Raw genomic sequence first — 20,468 nt, forward strand, 5'->3', positions numbered from 1 at the left:
CAACAGTTCTTTTTGCATTTGTCACCCCGAGTGGGATGGGTATGCACAGATGTAAATCCTGTGTTCTCCATGCCCCTGGAATCAAGCTATCCTGGCTGGAGAGGGGTGAAACCCCGAAACCGGTCCTAGGATGTTTGTTTCCTTCCAGTCTAGGGAGGACCTGGCCTGGCAGTTCGGGCTGGACTGTTCCCATTGGGCAGAGGGTCAAGACTGATTTGCATATGGCAGGGTCCAAACTGGAATGGCATGGTGAGCAAAAAAACAATGGATTTAGGCCCAGATCTCTGTACTGGGGTTAATGTATGACATTGTTCTGCATTCTGTCCATCAATAGTTCTTTTTGCATTTGTCACCCTGAGTGGGACGGGTACGCCCAGACGTGAGTCCCGTGCTCTCCATGCCACTGGAATCAAGCTATCCTGGCTGAAGAGGGGTGAAACCCCCGAAACCGGTCCTAGGATGCTTGTTTCCAGTCCAGGGAGGACCTGGCCTGGCAGTTCGGGCTGGACTGTTCCCATTGGGCAGAGGGTCAAGACTGATTTGCATATGGCTGGGTCCAAACTGGAATGGCATGTGAGCAAAAAACCGATGGATTTAGGCCCAGATCTCTGTACTGGGGAGAATGTATGACATTGTTCTGCATTCTGTCCATCAATAGTTCTTTTTGCATTTGTCACCCTGAGTGGGACGGGTAAGCTCAGACGTGAGTCCTGGTCTCTCCATGCCACTGGAATCAAGCTATCCTGGGTAAAGAGGGGTGAAACCCAGAAACCGGTCCCAGGATGCTTGTTTCCAGTCCAGAAAGGACCTGGCATGGCAGTTCGGGCTGGACTGTTCCCATTGGGCACAGGGTCAAGACTGATTTGCATATGGCTGGGTCCAAACTGGAATGTCATGATGAGCAAAAAAACAATAGATTTAGGCCCAGATCTCTGTACTGGGTTGAATGTATGACATTGTTCTGCATTCTGTCCATCAATAGTGTTTTTTGCATTTGTCACCCCGAGTGGGACTGATATGCTCAGAAGTGCGTCCCGTGCTCTCCATGCCACTCGAATCAAGCTATCCTGGCTGAAGAGTGGTGAAACCCCGAAACCGGTCCGAGGATGCTTGTTTCCAGTCCAGGAAGGACCTGGCATGGTAGTTCGGGCTGGACTGTTCCCATTGGGCACAGGGTAAAGACTGATTTGCATATGGCTGGGTCCAAACTTGAATGGCATGGTGAGCAAAAAAACAATGGATTTAGGGCCAGATCTCTGTACTGGGGTGAATGTATGACATTGTTCTGCATTCTGTCCATCAATAGTTCTTTTTGCATTAGTCACCCCGAGTGGGTCGGGTATGCTCAGACGTGAGTCATGTGCTCTCCATGCCACTGGAATCAAGCTATCCTGGGTGAAGAGGGGTGAAACCCCGAAACCGGTCCTAGGATGCTTGTTTCCAGTCCAGGAAGGTCCTGGCATGGCAGTTCGGGCTGGACTGTTCCAATTAGGCACAGGGTCAAGACTGATTTGCACATGGCTGGGTCCAAACTGGAATGGCACGGTGAGTAAAAAAAACAATGGATTTAGGCCCAGATCTCTGTACTGGGGTTAATGTATGACATTGTTCTGCATTCTGTCCATAAAATAGATCTTTTTGCAATTGTCACCCCGAGTGGGACGGGTACGCTCAGAAGTGAGTCCTGTGCTCTCCATGCCACTGGAATCAAGCTATCCTGGCTGAAGAGGGGTGAAACCCCCGAAACCGGTTCTAGGATGCTTGTTTACAGTCCAGGGAGGACCTGGCCTGGCAGTTCGGGCTGGACTGTTCCCATTGGGCAGAGTTTCAAGACTGATTTGCATATGGCTGTGTCCAAACTGGAATGGCATGTGAGCAAAAAACTGATGGATTTAGGCCCAGATCTCTGTACTGGGGTAAATGTATGACATTGTTCTGCATTCTGTCCATCAACAGTTCTTTTTGCATTTGTCACCCCGAGTGGGATGGGTATGCACAGATGTGAATCCCGTGCTCTCCATGCCCCTGGAATCAAGCTATCCTGGCTGGAGAGGGGTGAAACCCCGAAACCGGTCCTAGGATGTTTGTTTCCTTCCAGTCTAGGGAGGACCTGGCCTGGCAGTTCGGGCTGGACTGTTCCCATTGGGCAGAGGGTCAAGACTGATTTGCATATGGCAGGGTCCAAACTGGAATGGCATGGTGAGCAAAAAAACAATGGATTTAGGCCCAGATCTCTGTACTGGGGTTAATGTATGACATTGTTCTGCATTCTTTCCATCAATAGTTCTTTTTGCATTTGTCACCCTGAGTGGGACGGGTACGCCCAGACGTGAGTCCCGTGCTCTCCATGCCACTGGAATCAAGCTATCCTGGCTGAAGAGGGGTGAAACCCCCGAAACCGGTCCTAGGATGCTTGTTTCCAGTCCAGGGAGGACCTGGCCTGGCAGTTCGGGCTGGACTGTTCCCATTGGGCAGAGGGTCAAGACTGATTTGCATATGGCTGGGTCCAAACTGGAATGGCATGTGAGCAAAAAAACGATGGATTTAGGCCCAGATCTCTGTACTGGGGTGAATGTATGACATTGTTCTGCATTCTGTCCATCAATAGTTCTTTTTGCAATTGTCACCCCGAGTGGGACGGGTACGCTCAGACGTGAGTCCCGTGCTCTCCATGCCACTGGAATCAAGGTATCCTGGCTGAAGAGTGGTGAAACCCCGACACTGGTCCTAGGATGCTTGTTTCCAGTCAAGGGAGGACATGGCCTGGCAGTTCGGGCTGGACTGTTCCCATTGTGCACAGGGTCAAGACTGATTTGCATATGGCTGGGTCCAAACTGGAATGGCATGGTGAGCAAAAAAATGATTGATTTAGGCCCAGATTACTGTACTGGGCTGAATGTATGACATTGTTCTGCATTCTTTTTGCATTTGTCACTTCGAGAGGGGGGGAATGCTCAGTAATGAATCCCATGCTCTCCATGCCACTGGAATCAAGCTATCCTGGCTGATGAGGGGTGAATCACCGAAACCGGTCCTAGGATGCTTGTTCCCAGTCCAGGAAGGACCTGGCCTGGCAGTTCAGGCTGGACAGTTCCCATTGGGCACAGGGTCAAGACTGATTTGCATATGGCTGGGTCCAAACTGGAATGGCATGGTGAGCAAAAAAACAATGGATTTAGGCCCAGATCTCTGTACTGGGGTGAATGTATGACATTGTTCTGCATTCTGTCCATCAATAGTTCTTTTTGCATTTGTCACCCCAAGTGGGACTGATATGCTCAGAAGTGCGTCCCGTGCTCTCCATGCCACTCGAATCAAGCTATCCTGGCTGAAGAGTGGTGAAACCCCGAAACCGGTCCGAGGATGCTTGTTTCCAGTCCAGGAAGGACCTGGCATGGTAGTTCGGGCTGGACTGTTCCCATTGGGCACAGGGTAAAGACTGATTTGCATATGGCTGGGTCCAAACTTGAATGGCATGGTGAGCAAAAAAACAATGGATTTAGGCCCAGATCTCTGTACTGGGGTGAATGTATGACATTGTTCTGCATTTTGTCCATCAATAGTTCTTTTTGCATTAGTCACCCCGAGTGGGTCGGGTATGCTCAGACGTGAGTCATGTGCTCTCCATGCCACTGGAATCAAGCTATCCTGGGTGAAGAGGAGTGAAACCCCGAAACCGGTCCTAGGATGCTTGTTTCCAGTCCAGGAAGGTCCTGGCATGGCAGTTCGGGCTGGACTGTTCCAATTGGGCACATGGTCAAGACTGATTTGCATATGGCTGGGTCCAAACTAGAATGGCACGGTGAGTAAATAAAACAATGGATTTAGGCCCAGATCTCTGTACTGGGGTTAATGTATGACATTGTTCTGCATTCTGTCCATAAAATAGATCTTTTTGCAATTGTCACCCCGAGTGGGACGGGTACGGTCAGACGTGAGTCCCGTGCTCTCCATGCCACTGGAATCAAGCTATCCTGGCTGAAGAGGGGTGAAACCCCCGAAACCGGTTCTAGGATGCTTGTTTCCAGTCCAGGGAGGACCTGGCCTGGCAGTTCGGGCTGGACTGTTCCCATTGGGCAGAGTTTCAAGACTGATTTGCATATGGCTGTGTTCAAACTGGAATGGCATGTGAGCAAAAAACTGATGGATTTAGGCCCAGATCTCTGTACTGGGGTGAATGTATGACATTGTTCTGCATTCTGTCCATCAACAGTTCTTTTTGCATTTGTCACCCCGAGTGGGATGGGTATGCACAGATGTAAATCCCGTGCTCTCCATGCCCCTGGAATCAAGTTATCCTGGCTGGAGAGGGGTGAAACCCCGAAACCGGTCCTAGGATGTTTGTTTCCTTCCAGTCTAGGGAGGACCTGGCCTGGCAGTTCGGGCTGGACTGTTCCCATTGGGCAGAGGGTCAAGACTGATTTGCATATGGCTGGGTCCAAACTGGAATGGCATGGTGAGCAAAAAAACAATGGATTTAGGCCCAGATCTCTGTACTGGGGTTAATGTATGACATTGTTCTGCATTCTGTCCATCAATAGTTCTTTTTGCATTTGTCACCCTGAGTGGGACGGGTACGCCCAGACGTGAGTCCCGTGCTCTCCATGCCACTGGAATCAAGCTATCCTGGCTGAAGAGGGGTGAAACCCCCGAAACCGGTCCTAGGATGCTTGTTTCCAGTCCAGGGAGGACCTGGCCTGGCAGCTCGGGCTGGACTGTTCCCATTGGGCAGAGGGTCAAGACTGATTTGCATATGGCTGGGTCCAAACTGGAATGGCATGTGAGCAAAAAACCGATGGATTTAGGCCCAGATCTCTGTACTGGGGTGAATGTATGACATTGTTCTGCATTCTGTCCATCAATAGTTCTTTTTGCATTTGTCACCCTGAGTGGGACGGGTATGCTCAGACGTGAGTCCTGTGCTCTCCATGCCACTGGAATCAAGCTATCCTGGGTAAAGAGGGATGAAACCCCGAAACCGGTCCCAGGATGCTTGTTTCCAGTCCAGAAAGGACCTGGCATGGCAGTTCGGGCTGGACTGTTCCCATTGGGCACAGGGTCAAGACTGATTTGCATATGGCTGGGTCCAAACTGGAATGGCATGGTGAGCAAAAAAACAATGGATTTAGGCCCAGATCTCTGTACTGGGGTTAATGTATGAGATTGTTCTGCATTCTGTCCATCAATAGATCTTCTTGCAATTGTCACCCCGAGTGGGACGGGTACGCTCAGACGTGAGTCCCGTGCTCTCCATGCCACTGGAATCAAGGTATCCTGGCTGAAGAGTGGTGAAACCCCGAAACTGGTCCAAGGATGCTTGTTTCCAGTCAAGGGAGGACATGGCCTGGTAGTTCGGGCTGGACTGTTCCCATTGTGCACAGGTCAAGACTGATTTGCATATGGCTGGGTCCAAACTGGAATGGCATGGTGAGCAAAAAAACGATGGATTTAGGCCCAGATCTCTGTACGGGGGTGAATGTATGACATTGTTCTGCATTCTTTTTGCATTTGTCAACCCGAGAGGGGGGGAATGCTCAGAAATGAATCCCGTGCTCTCCATGTCACTGGAATCAAGCTATCCTGGCTGAAGAGGAGTGAAACATCGAAACCGGTCCTAGGATGCTTGTTTCCAGTCCAGGGAGGACCTGGCCTGGCAGTTCAGGCTGGACAGTTCCCATTGGGCACAGGGTCAAGACTGATTTGCATATGGCTTGGTCCAAACTGGAATGGCATGGGGAGCAAAAAAACAATGGATTTAGGCCCAGATCTCTGTACGGGGGTGAATGTATGACATTGTTCTGCATTCTGTCCATCAATAGTTCTATTTGCATTTGTCACCACAAGTGGGACGGGTATGCTCAGACGTGAGTCCCGTGCTCTCCATGCCACTGCAATCAAGCTATCCTGGCTGAAGAGGGGTGAAACCCCGAAACCGGTCATAGGATGCTTGTTTCTAGTCCAGGGAGGACCTGGCCTGGCAGTTCGGGCTGGAATGTTCCCATTGGGCACAGGGTCAAGACTGATTTGCATATGGCTGGGTCCAAACTGGAATGGCATGTGAGCAAAAAACTGATGGATTTAGGCCCAGATCTCTGTACTGGGGTGAATGTATGACATTGTTCTGCATTCTGTCCATCAACAGTCCTTTTTGCATTTGTCACCCCGAGTGGGATGGGTATGCACAGATGTAAATCCTGTGTTCTCCATGCCCCTGGAATCAAGCTATCCTGGCTGGAGAGGGGTGAAACCCCGAAACCGGTCCTAGGATGTTTGTTTCCTTCCAGTCTAGGGAGGACCTGGCCTGGCAGTTCGGGCTGGACTGTTCCCATTGGGCAGAGGGTCAAGACTGATTTGCATATGGCTGGGTCCAAACTGGAATGGCATGGTGAGCAAAAAAACAATGGATTTAGGCCCAGATCTCTGTACTGGGGTTAATGTATGAGATTGTTCTGCATTCTGTCCATCAATAGATCTTCTTGCAATTGTCACCCCGAGTGGGACGGGTACGCTCAGACGTGAGTCCCGTGCTCTCCATGCCACTGGAATCAAGGTATCCTGGCTGAAGAGTGGTGAAACCCCGAAACTGGTCCTAGGATGCTTGTTTCCAGTCAAGGGAGGACATGGCCTGGTAGTTCGGGCTGGACTGTTCCCATTGTGCACAGGTCAAGACTGATTTGCATATGGCTGGGTCCAAACTGGAATGGCATGGTGAGCAAAAAAACGATGGATTTAGGCCCAGATCTCTGTACGGGGGTGAATGTATGACATTGTTCTGCATTCTTTTTGCATTTGTCACCCCGAGAGGGGGGGAATGCTCAGAAATGAATCCCGTGCTCTCCATGCCACTGGAATCAAGCTATCCTGGCTGAAGAGGAGTGAAACATCGAAACCGGTCCTAGGATGCTTGTTTCCAGTCCAGGGAGGACCTGGCCTGGCAGTTCAGGCTGGACAGTTCCCATTGGGCACAGGGTCAAGACTGATTTGCATATGGCTTGGTCCAAACTGGAATGGCATGGTGAGCAAAAAAACAATGGATTTAGGCCCAGATCTCTGTACGGGGGTGAATGTATGACATTGTTCTGCATTCTGTCCATCAATAATTCTATTTGCATTTGTCACCACAAGTGGGACGGGTATGCTCAGACGTGAGTCCCGTGCTCTCCATGCCACTGCAATCAAGCTATCCTGGCTGAAGAGGGGTGAAACCCCCGAAACCGGTCATAGGATGCTTGTTTCTAGTCCAGGGAGGACCTGGCCTGGCAGTTCGGGCTGGAATGTTCCCATTGGGCACAGGGTCAAGACTGATTTGCATATGGCTGGGTCCAAACTGGAATGGCATGTGAGCAAAAAACTGATGGATTTAGGCCCAGATCTCTGTACTGGGGTGAATGTATGACATTGTTCTGCATTCTGTCCATCAACAGTTCTTTTTGCATTTGTCACCCCGAGTGGGATGGGTATGCACAGATGTAAATCCCGTGTTCTCCATGCCCCTGGAATCAAGCTATCCTGGCTGGAGAGGGGTGAAACCCCGAAACCGGTCCTAGGATGTTTGTTTCCTTCCAGTCTAGGGACGACCTGGCCTGGCAGTTCGGGCTGGACTGTTCCCATTGGGCAGAGGGTCAAGACTGATTTGCATATGGCAGGGTCCACACTGGAATGGCATGGTGAGCAAAAAAACAATGGATTTAGGCCCAGATCTCTGTACCGGGGTTAATGTATGACATTGTTCTGCATTCTGTCCATCAATAGTTCTTTTTGCATTTGTCACCCTGAGTGGGACGGGTACGCCCAGACGTGAGTCCCGTGCTCTCCATGCCACTGGAATCAAGCTATCCTGGCTGAAGAGGGGTGAAACCCCCGAAACCGGTCCTAGGATGCTTGTTTCCAGTCAGGGAGGACCTGGCCTGGCAGTTCGGGCTGGACTGTTCCCATTGGGCAGAGGGTCAAGACTGATTTGCATATGGCTGGGTCCAAACTGGAATGGCATGTGAGCAAAAAACCGATGGATTTAGGCCCAGATCTCTGTACTGGGGAGAATGTATGACATTGTTCTGCATTCTGTCCATCAATAGTTCTTTTTGCATTTGTCACCCTGAGTGGGACGGGTATGCTCAGACGTGAGTCCTGTGCTCTCCATGCCACTGGAATCAAGCTATCCTGGGTAAAGAGGGGTGAAACCCAGAAACCGGTCCCAGGATGCTTGTTTCAAGTCCAGAAAGGACCTGGCATGGCAGTTCGGGCTGGACTGTTCCCATTGGGCACAGGGTCAAGACTGATTTGCATATGGCTGGGTCCAAACTGGAATGTCATGATGAGCAAAAAAACAATGGATTTAGGCCCAGATCTCTGTACTGGGTTGAATGTATGACATTGTTCTGCATTCTGTCCATCAATAGTGTTTTTTGCATTTGTCACCCCGAGTGGGACTGATATGCTCAGAAGTGCGTCCCGTGCTCTCCATGCCACTCGAATCAAGCTATCCTGGCTGAAGAGTGGTGAAACCCCGAAACCGGTCCGAGGATGCTTGTTTCCAGTCCAGGAAGGACCTGGCATGGTAGTTCCGGCTGGACTGTTCCCATTGGGCACAGGGTAAAGACTGATTTGCATATGGCTGGGTCCAAACTTGAATGGCATGGTGAGCAAAAAAACAATGGATTTAGGGCCAGATCTCTGTACTGGGGTGAATGTATGACATTGTTCTGCATTCTGTCCATCAATAGTTCTTTTTGCATTAGTCACCCCGAGTGGGTCGGGTATGCTCAGACGTGAGTCATGTGCTCTCGATGCCACTGGAATCAAGCTATCCTGGGTGAAGAGGGGTGAAACCCCGAAACCGGTCCTAGGATGCTTGTTTCCAGTCCAGGAAGGTCCTGGCATGGCAGTTCGGGCTGGACTGTTCCAATTAGGCACAGGGTCAAGACTGATTTGCATATGGCTGGGTCCAAACTGGAATGGCACGGTGAGTAAAAAAAACAATGGATTTAGGCCCAGATCTCTGTACTGGGGTTAATGTATGACATTGTTCTGCATTCTGTCCATAAAATAGATCTTTTTGCAATTATCACCCCGAGTGGGACGGGTACGCTCAGACGTGAGTCCCGTGCTCTCCATGCCACTGGAATCAAGCTATCCTGGCTGAAGAGGGGTGAAACCCCCGAAACCGGTTCTAGGATGCTTGTTTACAGTCCAGGGAGGACCTGGCCTGGCAGTTCGGGCTGGACTGTTCCCATTGGGCAGAGTTTCAAGACTGATTTGCATATGGCTGTGTCCAAACTGGAATGGCATGTGAGCAAAAAACTGATGGATTTAGGCCCAGATCTCTGTACTGGGGTAAATGTATGACATTGTTCTGCATTCTGTCCATCAATAATTCTATTTGCATTTGTCACCACAAGTGGGACGGGTATGCACAGATGTAAATCCCGTGCTCTCCATGCCCCTGGAATCAAGCTATCCTGGCTGGAGAGGGGTGAAACCCCGAAACCGGTCCTAGGATGTTTGTTTCCTTCCAGTCTAGGGAGGACCTGGCCTGGCAGTTCGGGCTGGACTGTTCCCATTGGGCAGAGGGTCAAGACTGATTTGCATATGGCAGGGTCCAAACTGGAATGGCATGGTGAGCAAAAAAACAATGGATTTAGGCCCAGATCTCTGTACTGGGGTTAATGTATGACATTTTTCTGCATTCTGTCCATCAATAGTTATTTTTGCATTTGTCACCCTGAGTGGGACGGGTACGCCCAGACGTGAGTCCCGTGCTCTCCATGCCACTGGAATCAAGCTATCCTGGCTGAAGAGGGGTGAAACCCCCGAAACTGGTCCTAGGATGCTTGTTTCCAGTCCAGGGAGGACCTGGCCTGGCAGTTCGGGCTGGACTGTTCCCATTGGGCAGAGGGTCAAGACTGATTTGCATATGGCTGGGTCCAAACTGGAATGGCATGTGAGCAAAAAAACGATGGCTTTAGGCCCAGATCTCTGTACTGGGGTGAATGTATGGCATTGTTCTGCATTCTGTCCATCAATAGTTCTTTTTGCATTTGTCACCCTGAGTGGGACGGGTATGCTCAGACGTGAGTCCTGTGCTCTCCATGCCACTGGAATCAAGCTATCCTGGGTAAAGAGGGGTGAAACCCCGAAACCGGTCCCAGGATGCTTGTTTCCAGTCCAGAAAGGACCTGGCATGGCAGTTCGGGCTGGACTGTTCCCATTGGGCACAGCGTCAAGACTGATTTGCATATGGCTGGGTCCAAACTGGAATGGCATGGTGAGCAAAAAAACAATGGATTTAGGCCCAGATCTCTGTACTGGGGTTAATGTATGAGATTGTTCTGCATTCTGTCCATCAATAGATCTTTTTGCAATTGTCACCCCGAGTGGGACGGGTACGCTCAGACGTGAGTCCCGTGCTCTCCATGCCACTGGAATCAAGGTATCCTGGCTGAAGAGTGGTGAAACCCCGAAACTGGTCCTAGGATGCTTGTTTCCAGTCAAGGGAGGACATCGCCTGGCAGTTCGGGCTGGACTGTTCCCATTGTGCACAGGGTCAAGACTGATTTGCATATGGCTGGGTCCAAACTGGAATGGCATGGTGAGCAAAAAAATGATTGATTTAGGCCCAGATTACTGTACTGGGCTGAATGTATGACATTGTTCTGCATTCTTTTTGCATTTGTCACTTCGAGAGGGGGGGAATGCTCAGTAATGAATCCCATGCTCTCCATGCCACTGGAATCAAGCTATCCTGGCTGATGAGGGGTGAATCACCGAAACCGGTCCTAGGATGCTTGTTTCCAGTCCAGGGAGGACCTGGCCTGGCAGTTCAGGCTGGACAGTTCCCATTGGGCACAGGGTCAAGACTGATTTGCATATGGCTGGGTCCAAACTGGAATGGCATGGTGAGCAAAAAAACAATGGATTTAGGCCCAGATCTCTGTACTGGGGTGAATGTATGACATTGTTCTGCATTCTGTCCATCAATAGTTCTTTTTGCATTTGTCACCCCAAGTGGGACTGATATGCTCAGAAGTGCGTCCCGTACTCTCCATGCCACTCGAATCAAGCTATACTGGCTGAAGAGTGGTGAAACCCCGAAACCGGTCCGAGGATGCTTGTTTCCAGTCCAGGAAGGACCTGGCATGGTAGTTCGGGCTGGACTGTTCCCATTGGGCACAGGGTAAAGACTGATTTGCATATGGCTGGGTCCAAACTTGAATGGCATGGTGAGCAAAAAAACAATGGATTTAGGCCCAGATCTCTGTACTGGGGTGAATGTATGACATTGTTCTGCATTCTGTCCATCAATAGTTCTTTTTGCATTAGTCACCCCGAGTGGGTCGGGTATGCTCAGACGTGAGTCATGTGCTCTCCATGCCACTGGAATCAAGCTATCCTGGGTGAAGAGGAGTGAAACCCCGAAACCGGTCCTAGGATGCTTGTTTCCAGTCCAGGAAGGTCCTGGCATGGCAGTTCGGGCTGGACTGTTCCAATTGGGCACAGGGTCAAGACTGATTTGCATATGGCTGGGTCCAAACTGGAATGGCACGGTGAGTAAATAAAACAATGGATTTAGGCCCAGATCTCTGTACTGGGGTTAATGTATGACATTGTTCTGCATTCTGTCCATAAAATAGATCTTTTTGCAATTGTCACCCCGAGTGGGACGGGTACGCTCAGACGTGAGTCCCGTGCTCTCCATGCCACTGGAATCAAGCTATCCTGGCTGAAGAGGGGTGAAACCCCCGAAACCGGTTCTAGGATGCTTGTTTACAGTCCAGGGAGGACCTGGCCTGGCAGTTCGGGCTGGACTGTTCCCATTGGGCAGAGTTTCAAGACTGATTTGCATATGGCTGTGTCCAAACTGGAATTGCATGTGAGCAAAAAACTGATGGATTTAGGCCCAGATCTCTGTACTGGGGTAAATGTATGACATTGTTCTGCATTCTGTCCATCAATAATTCTATTTGCATTTGTCACCACAAGTGGGACGGGTATGCACAGATGTAAATCCCGTGCTCTCCATGCCCCTGGAATCAAGCTATCCTGGCTGGAGAGGGGTGAAACCCCGAAACCGGTCCTAGGATGTTTGTTTCCTTCCAGTCTAGGGAGGACCTGGCCTGGCAGTTCGGGCTGGACTGTTCCCATTGGGCAGAGGGTCAAGACTGATTTGCATATGGCAGGGTCCAAACTGGAATGGCATGGTGAGCAAAAAAACAATGGATTTAGGCCCAGATCTCTGTACTGGGGTTAATGTATGACATTGTTCTGCATTCTGTCCATCAATAGTTATTTTTGCATTTGTCACCCTGAGTGGGACGGGTACGCCCAGACGTGAGTCCCGTGCTCTCCATGCCACTGGAATCAAGCTATCCTGGCTGAAGAGGGGTGAAACCCCCGAAACCGGTCCTAGGATGCTTGTTTCCAGTCCAGGGAGGACCTGGCCTGGCAGTTCGGGCTGGACTGTTCCCATTGGGCAGAGGGTCAAGACTGATTTGCATATGGCTGGGTCCAAACTGGAATGGCATGTGAGCAAAAAAACGATGGATTTAGGCCCAGATCTCTGTACTGGGGTGAATGTATGGCATTGTTCTGCATTCTGTCCATCAATAGTTCTTTTTGCATTTGTCACCCTGAGTGGGACGGGTATGCTCAGACGTGAGTCCTGTGCTCTCCATGCCACTGGAATCAAGCTATCCTGGGTAAAGAGGGGTGAAACCCCGAAACCGGTCCCAGGATGCTTGTTTCCAGTCCAGAAAGGACCTGGCATGGCAGTTCGGGCTGGACTGTTCCCATTGGGCACAGCGTCAAGACTGATTTGCATATGGCTGGGTCCAAACTGGAATGGCATGGTGAGCAAAAAAACAATGGATTTAGGCCCAGATCTCTGTACTGGGGTTAATGTATGAGATTGTTCTGCATTCTGTCCATCAATAGATCTTTTTGCAATTGTCACCCCGAGTGGCACGGGTACGCTCAGACGTGAGTCCCGTGCTCTCCATGCCACTGGAATCAAGGTATCCTGGCTGAAGAGTGGTGAAACCCCGAAACTGGTCCTAGGATGCTTGTTTCCAGTCAAGGGAGGACATCGCCTGGCAGTTCGGGCTGGACTGTTCCCATTGTGCACAGGGTCAAGACTGATTTGCATATGGCTGGGTCCAAACTGGAATGGCATGGTGAGCAAAAAAATGATTGATTTAGGCCCAGATTACTGTACTGGGCTGAATGTATGACATTGTTCTGCATTCTTTTTGCATTTGTCACTTCGAGAGGGGGGGAATGCTCAGTAATGAATCCCATGCTCTCCATGCCACTGGAATCAAGCTATCCTGGCTGATGAGGGGTGAATCACCGAAACCGGTCCTAGGATGCTTGTTTCCAGTCCAGGGAGGACCTGGCCTGGCAGTTCAGGCTGGACAGTTCCCATTGGGCACAGGGTCAAGACTGATTTGCATATGGCTGGGTCCAAACTGGAATGGCATGGTGAGCAAAAAAACAATGGATTTAGGCCCAGATCTCTGTACTGGGGTGAATGTATGACATTGTTCTGCATTCTGTCCATCAATAGTTCTTTTTGCATTTGTCACCCCAAGTGGGACTGATATGCTCAGAAGTGCGTCCCGTACTCTCCATGCCACTCGAATCAAGCTATCCTGGCTGAAGAGTGGTGAAACCCCGAAACCGGTCCGAGGATGCTTGTTTCCAGTCCAGGAAGGACCTGGCATGGTAGTTCGGGCTGGACTGTTCCCATTGGGCACAGGGTAAAGACTGATTTGCATATGGCTGGGTCCAAACTTGAATGGCATGGTGAGCAAAAAAACAATGGATTTAGGCCCAGATCTCTGTACTGGGGTGAATGTATGACATTGTTCTGCATTCTGTCCATCAATAGTTCTTTTTGCATTAGTCACCCCGAGTGGGTCGGGTATGCTCAGACGTGAGTCATGTGCTCTCCATGCCACTGGAATCAAGCTATCCTGGGTGAAGAGGAGTGAAACCCCGAAACCGGTCCTAGGATGCTTGTTTCCAGTCCAGGAAGGTCCTGGCATGGCAGTTCGGGCTGGACTGTTCCAATTGGGCACAGGGTCAAGACTGATTTGCATATGGCTGGGTCCAAACTGGAATGGCACGGTGAGTAAATAAAACAATGGATTTAGGCCCAGATCTCTGTACTGGGGTTAATGTATGACATTGTTCTGCATTCTGTCCATAAAATAGATCTTTTTGCAATTGTCACCCCGAGTGGGACGGGTACGCTCAGACGTGAGTCCCGTGCTCTCCATGCCACTGGAATCAAGCTATCCTGGCTGAAGAGGGGTGAAACCCCCGAAACCGGTTCTAGGATGCTTGTTTCCAGTCCAGGGAGGACCTGGCCTGGCAGTTCGGGCTGGACTGTTCCCATTGGGCAGAGTTTCAAGACTGATTTGCATATGGCTGTGTCCAAACTGGAATTGCATGTGAGCAAAAAACTGATGGATTTAGGCCCAGATCTCTGTACTGGGGTGAATGTATGACATTGTTCTGCATTCTGTCCATCAATAGTTCTTTTTGCATTTGTCACCCCGAGTGGGTCGGGTACGCTCAGATGTGAGTCCCGTGCTCTAAATGCCACTGGAATCAAGCTATCCTGGCTGAAGAGGGGTGAAACCCCCGAAACCGGTTCTAGGATGCTTGTTTCCAGTCCAGGGAGGACCTGGCCTGGCAGTTCGGGCTGGACTGTTCCCATTGGGCAGAGGGTCAAGACTGATTTGCATATGGCTGGGTCCAAACTGGAATGGCATGTGAGTAAAAAGCCGATGGATTTAGGCCCAGATCTCTGTACTGAGGTACATGTATGACATTGTTCTGCATTCTGTCCATCAATAGTTATTTTTGCATTTGTCACCCCGAGTGGGACGGGTATGCTCAGACATGAGTTCCGTGCTCTCCATGCCACTGGAATCAAGCTATCCTGGCTGAAGAGGGGTGAAACCCCGATACCGGTCTCAGGATGCTTGTTTCCAGTCCAAGGAGGACCTGGCCTGGCAGTTCGGACTGGACTGTTCCCATTGGGCACAGGGTCAAGACTGATTTGCATATGGCTAGGTCCAAACTGGAATGGCATGGTGAGCAAAAAAACTATGGATTTAGGCCCAGATCTCTGTAATGGGGTGAATGTATGACATTGTTCTGCATTCTGTCCATCAATAGTTCTTTTTGCATTTGTCACCCCGAGAGGGGGGGGAATGCTTATAAAGGAGTCCCGTGCTCTCCATGCCACTGGAATCAAGCTATCCTGGCTGAAGAGGGGTGAAACGCCGAAACCGGTCCTAGGATGCTAGTTTCCAGTCCAGGGAGAACCTGGGCTGGACTGTTCTCATTGGGCACAGGGTCAAGACTGATTTGCATATGGCTGGGACCAAACTGGAATGGCATGGTGAGCAAAAAAACAATGGATTTAGGCCCAGATCTCTGTACTGGGGTGAATGTATGACATTGTTCTGCATTCTGTCCTTCAATAGTTCTTTTTGCATTTGTCACCACAAGTGGGACGGGTATGCTCAGACGTGAGTCCCGTGCTCTCCATGCCACTGCAATCAAGCTATCCTGGCTGAAGAGGGGTGAAACCCCGAAATCGGTCATAGGATGCTTGTTTCCAGTCCAGGGAGGACCTGGCCTGGCAGTTCGGGCTGGAATGTTCCCATTGGGCACAGGGTCAAGACTGATTTGCATATGGCTGGGTCCAAACTGGAATGGCATGGTGAGCAAAAACGATGGCTTTAGGCCCAGATATCTGTACTGGGGTGAATGTATGACATTGTTCTGCATTCTGTCCATCAATAGTTCTTTTTGCATTTGTCACCCCGAGTGGGACTGATATGCTCAGACGTGCGTCCCGTGCTCTCCATGCCACTCGAATCAAGCTATCCTGGCTAAAGAGGAGTGAAAGCCCGAAAACGGTCCTAGGATGCTTGTTTCCAGTCCAGGAAGGACCTGGCATGGCAGTTCGGGCTGGACTGTGCCCATTGGGCACAGGGTCAAGACTGATTTGCATATGGCTGGGTCCAAACTGGAATGGCATGGTGAGTAAAAAAAACAATGGATTTAGACCCAGATATCTGTACTGGGGTGAATGTATGACATTGTTCTGCATTCTGTCCATCAATAGTTCTTTTTGCATTTGTCACCTCGAGTGGGACTGATATGCTCAGACGTGCGTCCCGTGCTCTCCATGCCACTCGAATCAAGCTATCCTGGCTGAAGAGGGGTGAAACCCCGAAACCGGTCCGAGGATGCTTGTTTCCAGTCCAGGAAGGACCTGGCATTACAGTTCGGGCTGGACTGTTCCCATTGGGCACAGGGTCAAGACTGATTTGCATATGGCTGTGTCCAAACTGGAATGGCATGGTGAGCAAAAAAACAATGAATTTAGGCCCAGATCTCAGTACTGGGGTGAATGTATGACATTGTTCTGCATTCTGTCAATCAATAGTTCTTTTTGCATTAGTCACCCCGAGTGGGTCGAGTATGCTCAGACGTGAGTCCTGTGCTCTCCATGCCACTGGAATCAAGCTATCCTGGGTGAAGAGGAGTGAAACCCCGAAACCGGTCCTAGGATGCTTGTTTCCAGTCCAGGAAGGACCTGGCATGGCAGTTCGGGCTGGACTGTGCCCATTGGGCACAGGGTCAAGACTGATTTGCATATGGCTGGGTCCAAACTGGAATGGCATGGTGAGTAAAAAAAACAATGGATTTAGGCCCAGATATCTGTACTGGGGTGAATGTATGACATTGTTCTGCATTCTGTCCATCAATAGTTCTTTTTGCATTTGTCACCTCGAGTGGGACTGATATGCTCAGACGTGCGTCCCGTGCTCTCCATGCCACTCGAATCAAGCTATCCTGGCTGAAGAGGGGTGAAACCCCGAAACCGGTCCGAGGATGCTTGTTTCCAGTCCAGGAAGGACCTGGCATGGCAGTTCGGGCTGGACTGTTCCCATTGGGCACAGGGTCAAGACTGATTTGCATATGGCTGTGTCCAAACTGGAATGGCATGGTGAGCAAAAAAACAATGAATTTAGGCCCAGATCTCTGTACTGGGGTGAATGTATGACATTGTTCTGCATTCTGTCAATCAATAGTTCTTTTTGCATTAGTCACCCCGAGTGGGTCGAGTATGCTCAGACGTGAGTCCTGTGCTCTCCATGCCACTGGAATCAAGCTATCCTGGGTGAAGAGGAGTGAAACCCCAAAACCGGTCCTAGGATGCTTGTTTCCAGTCCAGGGAGGACCTGGCATGGCAGTTCGGGCTGGACTGTGCCCATTGGGCACAGGGTCAAGACTGATTTGCATATGGCTGGGTCCAAACTGGAATGGCATGGTGAGCAAAAACGATGGCTTTAGGCCCAGATATCTGTACTGGGGTGAATGTATGACATTGTTCTGCATTCTGTCCATCAATAGTTCTTTTTGCATTTGTCACCCCGAGTGGGACTGATATGCTCAGACGTGCGTCCCGTGCTCTCCATGCCACTCGAATCAAGCTATCCTGGCTAAAGAGGAGTGAAAGCCCGAAAACGGTCCTAGGATGCTTGTTTCCAGTCCAGGAAGGACCTGGCATGGCAGTTCGGGCTGGACTGTGCCCATTGGGCACAGGGTCAAGACTGATTTGCATATGGCTGGGTCCAAACTGGAATGGCATGGTGAGTAAAAAAAACAATGGATTTAGACCCAGATATCTGTACTGGGGTGAATGTATGACATTGTTCTGCATTCTGTCCATCAATAGTTCTTTTTGCATTTGTCACCTCGAGTGGGACTGATATGCTCAGACGTGCGTCCCGTGCTCTCCATGCCACTCGAATCAAGCTATCCTGGCTGAAGAGGGGTGAAACCCCGAAACCGGTCCGAGGATGCTTGTTTCCAGTCCAGGAAGGACCTGGCATTACAGTTCGGGCTGGACTGTTACCATTGGGCACAGGGTCAAGACTGATTTGCATATGGCTGTGTCCAAACTGGAATGGCATGGTGAGCAAAAAGCAATGAATTTAGGCCCAGATCTCAGTACTGGGGTGAATGTATGACATTGTTCTGCATTCTGTCAATCAATAGTTCTTTTTGCATTAGTCACCCTGAGTGGGTCGAGTATGCTCAGACGTGAGTCCTGTGCTCTCCATGCCACTGGAATCAAGCTATCCTGGGTGAAGAGGAGTGAAACCCCGAAACCGGTCCTAGGATGCTTGTTTCCAGTCCAGGAAGGACCTGGCATGGCAGTTCGGGCTGGACTGTGCCCATTGGGCACAGGGTCAAGACTGATTTGCATATGGCTGGGTCCAAACTGGAATGGCATGGTGAGTAAAAAAAACAATGGATTTAGGCCCAGATATCTGTACTGGGGTGAATGTATGACATTGTTCTGCATTCTGTCCATCAATAGTTCTTTTTGCATTTGTCACCTCGAGTGGGACTGATATGCTCAGACGTGCGTCCCGTGCTCTCCATGCCACTCGAATCAAGCTATCCTGGCTGAAGAGGGGTGAAACCCCGAAACCGGTCCGAGGATGCTTGTTTCCAGTCCAGGAAGGACCAGGCATGGCAGTTCGGGCTGGACTGTTCCCATTGGGCACAGGGTCAAGACTGATTTGCATATGGCTGTGTCCAAACTGGAATGGCATGGTGAGCAAAAAAACAATGAATTTAGGCCCACATCTCTGTACTGGGGTGAATGTATGACATGGTTCTGCATTCTGTCCATCAACAGTTCTTTTTGCATTAGTCACCCCGAGTGGGATGGGTATGCTCAGATGTGAATCCCTTGCTCTCCATGCCACTGGAATCAAGCTATCCTGGCTGAAGAGGGGTGAAACCCCGAAACCGGTCCTAGGATGTTTGTTTCCTTCCAGTCTAGGGAGGACCTGGCCTGACAGTTCGGGCTGGACTGTTCCCATTGGGCAGAGGGTCAAGACTGATTTGCATAATGCAGGGTTCAAACTGGAAGTGCATGGATTTAGGCCCAGATCTCTGTACTGGGGTTAATGTATGACATTGTTCTGCATTCTGTCCATCAATAATTCTTTTTGCATTAGTCACCCCGAGTGGGTCGGGTATGCTCAGACGTGAGTCCTGTGCTCTCCATGCCACTGGAATCAAGCAATCCTGGCTGAAGATGGGTGAAACCCCGAAACCGGTCCGAGGATGTTTGTTTCCAGTCCAGGAAGGACCTGGCATGGCAGTTCGGGCTGGACTGTTCCCATTGGACACAGGGTCAAGACTGATTTGCATATGGCTGGGTCCAAACTGGAATGGCATGGTGAGCAAAAAAAAATGGATTTAGGCCCAGATCTCTGTACTGGGGTGAATGTATGACATTGTTCTGCATTCTGTCCATCAATAGTTCTTTTTGCATTAGTCACCCCGATTGGGTCGGGTAGGCTCAGACGTGAGTCCTGTGCTCTCCATGCCACTGGAATCAAGTTATCCTGGGTGAAGAGGGGAGAAACACCGAAGCCGGTCCTGGGATGCTTGTTTCAAGTCCAGGAAGGACCTGGCATGGCAGTTCGGGCTGGACTGTTCCCATTGGGCACAGGGTCAAGACTGATTTGCATAATGCAGGGTCCAAACTGGAAGTGCATGGTGAGCAAAAAAACAATGGATTTAGGCCCAGATCTCTGTACTGGGGTTAATGTATGACATTGTTCTGCATTCTGTCCATCAATAATTCTTTTTGCATTAGTCACCCCGAGTGGGTCGGGTAGGCTCAGACGTGAGTCCTGTGCTCTCCATGCCACTGGAATCAAGCTATCCTGGCTGAAGATGGGTGAAACCCCGAAACCGGTCCGAGGATGCTTGTTTCAAGTAGGGTGGGCGGAAAATTCCGTTCCGCCAGCGTAGAATAAAAAAGCAAGCCACCCCGGCTCACGGGCCCGGTCCTTGCTTCTGAAAGCAGCCAGGCCGGGGAGCCTCCTCCGGGCACACGGAGCCTAGCAAGGCCCGGGGAGAGCCTCCCCGGGCCCCGGTGGACCCCCGTCCCCAGCGCCCGTACCCTCGGCTGGCTTGCGGGACAGGGGGGCTCCCGCACCCCGGGACGGAGCTCCAGCACCGGGCCCAGCTTCCGGACCTCCAGCCAGGCCGGGGAGAGACTCCCCGGGCCCCGGTGGACACCCTGTCCCCAGCGCCCGGACCCTCGGCTGGCTTGCGGGACAGGGGGCTCCCGCACACCGGGACGGAGCTCCAGCACCGGGCCCAGCTCCCGGACCTCCAGCCAGGCCGGGGAGAGACGCCCCGGTGGACACCCTGTCCCCAGCGCCCGGACCCTCGGCTGGCTTGCGGGACAGGGGGCTCCCGCACACCGGGACAGAGCTCCAGCACCGGGCCCAGCTCCCGGACCTCCAGCCAGGCCGGGGAGAGACGCCCCGGTGGACACCCTGTCCCCAGCGCCCGGACCCTCGGCTGGCTTGCGGGACAGGGGGCTCCCGCACCCCGGGACGGAGCTCCAG

Source organism: Triturus cristatus, chromosome 1_1 (assembly GCF_964204655.1).
Source record: "Triturus cristatus chromosome 1_1, aTriCri1.1, whole genome shotgun sequence".
Taxonomy (NCBI): Eukaryota; Metazoa; Chordata; class Amphibia; order Caudata; family Salamandridae; genus Triturus; species Triturus cristatus.